Source organism: Zosterops lateralis, assembly GCF_965231275.1.
Source record: "Zosterops lateralis genome assembly, chromosome: 7".
Classification (NCBI taxonomy): Eukaryota; Metazoa; Chordata; class Aves; order Passeriformes; family Zosteropidae; genus Zosterops; species Zosterops lateralis.
This window is the reverse complement of record NC_139767.1, coordinates 3,097,939-3,104,396: the sequence shown is the minus strand read 5'-3', so window position 1 is coordinate 3,104,396 and position 6,458 is coordinate 3,097,939.

Genomic DNA, 6,458 nt, shown 5'->3' with positions numbered 1-6,458 from the left:
ATAAAGCAGGGAGGAAAGAGGACTAATAGATGTACATTAACCTTTTGGTAGGAGATTTCCTGATATCAGCTACTAATGCAAAATGCATTAGAGGGGAACACCTGGGAACCAGGAGCATGGGATTTGCTCTAATGCAGGAAGAATAAGGCTGAAATGCTGGAGTGGCCACAGCAGGAACACATGCAAAGGTGCTTATAAGTGCAAGGTGATCAAAGAGAGCTCTCCAGTCTGCTTTGGGCAGAGAAACCCTGCAAAACAGGCTCTGCAGAGGTAAGGACTCACAAAGTAAGCTTTGCAGTTGCCCCTTTAGCAGGGGGATTTTGTTGCTCATCCCAAGAGCAGAGCCTTGAAGCCCCTGTACAAAAGCTCTTCCACTGCCATGTGAATGCTGATGGGCAGTGCAACACATGAGCTCCTTCCCAAGTTCTTGTGCTGGCCTGGGCAGCATCAAAACAATGATGTTCCTTCTCCAGCAGGTACAAAATTATCTTTAAGATCATCTCTTTGAAGATGAAAGAAATACCAGGAGCAGTCTGGATACAGTGTGAAGCAGGAACAGAAGAGGTGAAAGTGACCATGGCAATGAAGAGACAGAATAGCCCCAAATGCCTTTATTTGAGGGTTTCTTCACTTGCTGTGTGTTCTGCTTTGAAACTGTAAGACTTAAGTGCTTTTCTTTCAGTGATGTGAAGAGAAAGGGGAAAGAATGAGACCAGAAGTGAATATATAATACACAAAGACAGCTGAAATAGTTACATTAATGTGCACTAATTACGAGTGGCACTAAGCAGCACATCCCCAGGCCTGGTTAGAGCCTCTCTCCCTGCTGCATTCAGGTGTGTTTACCTGCCATGGCCAAATATTACTGCTCATGCCTGTAGTGCAAGTGCCACCCCCAACTTAACAGATCACTGTGGTGCCATCCAGAGACTGATCCAGAGCCAGCACTGCCTTGCCTGGCCTTCAGCAACTGTGGCTCCTTCCAGCTTGTGGATCATAGTGTGCCACAACCACAGCAGGAGCTGCTGCTGATCTAATCATTCACTCATTTATGTGTGAATTGGGGAGCTTCTACTACATTTTGCGTTCACAGCCTGTCTTTCATCCAAATCCTGCCTAAAGTACCTGACTGCACACTCTCCAAACCAATCGAAAATATAAGACTGTGTCCAGTTCTGGTCCTGATGGATAGCTGAGTGCAGATGAGCTCACTGCGCCCATCCTTTCTGCACCCAGATTCCCTGCACACTAATAGGGCTTCCTGCTGAAACACATGGGCCCTGTAAGGAGAAAGTAAAAACAAGGTTATGGGCTTTTCCTTGGGTTTGACAAATGTAGATGGAATGCAACTAGACCAAATCAAATCCTGACCCCTTTCTGCCCCCCACTTTCTCTGCCTGTTGTTGAGAATCTCCTCAGTGGCCACAGAGGCTGGTAAAAGCCTGAGTGTCCCATGCTGGCCCAGGGTGCAGGGTAGGCACAAACACCCTTGGGCAAGTCCTGCTGATGGCTGGGACACCACAGCTGTAGCCTCTAAGACCCAAACCTGGGTAGGGACAGGCTGCTTCTGAGCCCCAGACACTGCAGCAGCTGCTAAATCTGTGTAGGCAGTTCCTCCATCTCTCCTCATTGAGTCAAGGCTAGTTTCATCAAGCATTACAAGAGGCCACTAAAACCCATCACTGGAAAAACCCCAAATGTTTATTCCAGGCTCTTCCCAGATGTTTCCACCACACCTTGTGCAACAGGTACACAGCAAGCAAAGAACCAGAGGCCAGAAACCTTGTACTGTGGGTGGACTGAGCTGGGGAGAACAAACATCTGCCTCTGATTTTGCAGTTAAACAAAACTGTGACTTTAATTTAATAAAAGCCTTCCTGCCTACAACCACAGATAAAATTGTTCAAGCTTGGCTGAGCTTAAAACCAGAACCTGGCACCTCTTCAGAATCAAGTTAGTGAGCTTAGGGAAGAAAATCTTCCCATTCTGACAGATGCAGCTGCTGGGACTCAACTGCTGAGAGCAGGAATGAAGCATTGCATCGGGCACGGGCTCCAGCAAAGCACATGGGGTCAGGGGCAGAATTTGCATTAATAACAATATTGTCTGTAAGAGGGCTTTAGAAACCATGCATGACACCAGGAGTAGCTGGTTTGAATCCAGCCATGCCAGTGACCCTGGCTTTACACAGCCAACCTAAGGGCACATGAACCCTGAGCACAGCCTGGCTCCTTTGCCCTCTCCCAACTCCATCATCTCCTGCTCTCACAAAACAAGCCTGGGGGACACATCCAGGCAGAGCATATGGCCCTTGCTGCACAAGGGAAGAAAAAGATCCAGCACCGCAGACTTATTGAATTAAACATTATTGTGGCTAATGCAATCAATAAAGCATTGATTGCATTATCCGTATTAATATTTAATTCAATTAAAAGGCTCGCCATTTTTAAAAAAATGTTCCTTGAGATCGTTTATGCTGCAGAATTAAATTTTGCTAGACCATGAATCCCAGCTAGACCCAAACTACAGCTGATCTGGGTTTCTCCTGGCACCAGCTGCTCAACGCTGACACTTCCAGCAGAGCAGGAAGACCCATCTCCCTGGTCAGGCTGCCAGCAGCACCCAGCACAAACCCTGCAGGGAGACTGGGACCCCACCCCTCAGGGGATTGGGAAGCACACAGCTGGGTATGGCAGTCCAAAAACTCACTTCAGAGGCCTTCCTATTGCAACTGAGCCCCCAGAAGAGGCAGCCTCCCACCTGCTCCGCCCACCAGAGTCTGGCTCTTCTGAGAATTAGCAGTTCACTAAACTAGCAGGAAGTTAACCCAACCCCACAGTAGCTAAAGAAATAAGTGCATTTTTATCAGTTCAGCAAGCTGAGCAAGACAGCCAGCTTAGCTGCTGCTTCACATTCCGTTTTTTAATCCCTGTTTTAACCCTGTTGTCACTGTGTACCTGTTTTGCTGCGAGGCTCGAGAAGGGAAGCCCTGCCCTGGCGCAGCCCCCGTGGCAGCGCTGCTGTGCTGGCAGAGCCCCTCCTGCTGCAGTGACTGTCCCTGAGCAGGCACAGCCCCGATATCGGAACTCCAGACCTGTGCTCGCCAGCTGTGCTCAGCAGGGAAGGACCCTCTCTGCCCCTGGAACCCCTTGGGGACATCCAGGGAGGCACTGAAGGGCGGTGCTGCTCCATAACTCCTCCCAGCCGTGGGGCAGAGCTCTCCCCACCCCCTCTGGAGGCAGACATCCCGAGCCCTGGGTGGCAGCCCCCCCGTGGCCCTCGGCATCTCGGAGCAGGGAATGACAGCAGGGTCTCGCACACGCAGCGGGAGCTAACGGCTCTCTGCTACTTCATCAGACCAGACCTCCTGCCGAGAACTAAATTGAAGCACAGAAAGTGCATCTTCTCCATAGGAAAAAATAATAAATAAAGGTGGGGAAGCTTCCTCCCCTTCTTCCATCTGATTACACACAAAATGTTCTTCTGGTTTTAAGGGCAATTTAACACTAGTTAAACTACCGTTAATTTAAATCAAACAAGTCTGAAAAGATAGAACATGCTGCCCTGCTATTAAAAACAACTGAATCTTCATTTGTTCCATTGAGACACGGCTGCCCATTTCCAAGCCAATACCATCCAGCTGTCCAGAGACCTCTTGCTGTAGTTTTTAAGCTGGTATTTAAGCCTGCTTTGTTGGCTCTTTAAACACAAAGCACTCCCCTTAGATATCAAAGATTCCAACCTTTCCATCAAACTGCTTGTGGAAGTAAAGGCAGAAAAAGGACATGGGGCCAAACTGATTAATACCAATGAATGTGACATTACCTCTGCCCCATTTCTAGGTGATTTTCCAGCACTCAAGTACAAAACAACCTAAGGAGGGAAAAGCAAAAGCTTTGTTTCACAGGCTTGTCCTCAACAAGATGCCAAGATGCTGCTACCCAGACTTTGCTGGCAGCTCAGCCAATGGACAGGCCAGGCCAGAACTGCTCCTGCCCAGCAGCTCTGTCAGCACTGCAGGGCTGGCAGTGAGGAGCTGATGTTTGCCTTCCCTCTGCCACCCTGGCAGCAAAGCTGGCCCCCAGGAGCTGGAACCAACACAGCAAGCACAGGCAGGGGCAGCAGATGATCCCTGTGTTTATGCACTTCTCCCAAATAACCCACACCAACAGTTTTACACCAGGCCACAGCTTCCATGCAGACAGCTTTGTCCTGAGCAGAATGCAGGAATTTCATCAGCCAAGATGCAGCTCTCCTGGAAGACTGCTGTTATGAATAAAAATGGGCGGAGAAAATATTAATTTCCATAAACGCCTTTATTAATCAGCTCTTATTAATATTTGTCCGAGGGGTTTTTGGCTGCCCGTAGTCGCCGTGGAGGAGGAGGGCTTTGTCAGCTCTGCTGCAGGCAATTCAACAGAGCTGGAGGACCGGCCCTCGCTGGGAAGCAATCCCAGAGTCCTGACAGTTCTTTGTTTTCTCCTGTGGTCTCATCTCTGGTTTGGTCTTTTTAAGTTACGGCTAGTGAGCAAAACCGGAGAAATTAGCTCTTCTGATTCCCTAGGGTCCACACGGCTGAGCATTAGTTCTTATCCGTTTTAATTTTACTTGGTTTTTATTTGATAAGGGTATTTTTATGTTAGATTTCATCCCGAGACGCTCTCGGAGTCCTTAATTTGCATGCGGGATTAGCCGGGGCGGGCGCTTGGAGCTCTTTGCGGCCGCGTGGTAGTCTTTGCCGCAGTAATGGCGTCTCGGGGTCTCATGCTGCTTCACAGCGGCGGCAACGTTTGCGGGGGTTTGGGCCGGGGCTTGTGCGGTGGGAGGTGGAACGTGGCGGGTGTGGGGTTTTTCTCTTGAAGCGGGGCAGCGGTCCGGCCGGCTCGGGGACGCTTCATCTGGCCGCGGCGGCTGACCGCGTGGCGGCTGCGGGCGGACGGGCGGCCGGGGCTCTTTTCTCCGCTCCGGCACGGGGAACGGCTGGGGCTTGGGGAGAGGCTGCTCCGCGGCTGCGGGCGGGGGCGGCCGGGGTTTCTCCGCGCTGAACCGGCGGCGGCTGACTGCAGTCAGGCTGCTCCTCGGCTGGAACTCTTTGTGCTGAGCCTGGCGGGGGGAAGCGGCCGGCTCCTCTCCCCTCCGCTCTGGCGGCGGCGGCGGGGGTCGGGACTTCCCCGTGCCAGACGGCCGACTGCTTTGCGGCTGGAGCTCCGTTGAGGCTCCCTCGCCCCATCTCTGACCTGGGGTGGGGGCGCGGTGCTTGAGAGTTCTTTGATGGGAACGGGTTCTTTGTTTTTAAGGTGGTCTGGGAGGAAAGGTGCCACGTGCCACTGAGGTGGCTTATTATAGGATAAACATTTTAAATTTTATTTTTATCACTGCCACACAAAATAACTGCTCCAGAGTAAGTTTGGTCTTAACACAGTGGACCTATGTAGGAAAGAGAACCAGCTTCAAACCCCTGCCTAGAACTATTCCCTTCCTTGAATTAATTCCCTTCAGTTCCTCACTCATCCAATGAGCTTGCCCAGGCTGATGAGGGATAACCATGTTGGGTCAGGTTCAGCCTCAGCTTACAGCTTGGGACAGAGCAGAACAAAGGGGCTTTATTCCCCTAAAGGCTATGCAGGTGCCAGCTGGAGCACTTTACCAGAGGTGCATCTTTGGACATTCCCATGCTTGTTGTTATGACAAGAGGCATGTGAGACAACGGAGCCACAGCACCCCTCAGGGATGCCATTTCTGATTTGAGAGCAAAAGCAGCTACTGCTGCTTGGCACTACTTGGTTGTCTGTTGTTTCCCTGAACCATTTACAGAAATATTGAAACATCTCTCAAAAAGATCTCACAGAATTTATTAAGAGTGTTATCAAACTGATGTCACTGAACCCAGACTCCGCTATTGAAGGTGCTATCAGGTGTCCCAGATGAACTAATTAATTAAGAGAAACAAATAATTCTCAAGAAAAGAGGCTTGAAAATCATTAACCTGAGGAAGAACTTGCCTGTAAGGGCGATGAAGCCCAGACACAGAGTGCCTAGAGAAGCTGTGGCCATCCCTGGATCCCTGGAAGTGTTCAAGGCCAGGCTGGATGCTGGGGCTTGGAACAACCTGGGATAGTGGAAGGTGCCCCTGCGCATGGCAGGGGGTGTGTCCTGGGTTGCAGTGTAGGATGTACACAGGGTATTTATTCTATCACCATCTTCATGAACTGTTGAAACCAGGTGGGCTAGTTTTTCCCAAGCCCCCTGCCTTTTCTGCTAATGGCCTTTGGAGTGTCTTCTGCTAATGGCCCGAGTCACGGGTAACTCCCTCCAGGGGTTATCTCTGTTAATGGGCCATCAAGGACCCATTTCACACTTCTCATGCTATTGTGAGATGCTCTGCCCAGGGGGAGAAGCCAAGCATTCTCACCTGGATATAAGCTGGGATTTGGGACAGTGCAAGGGCATTTATCCAC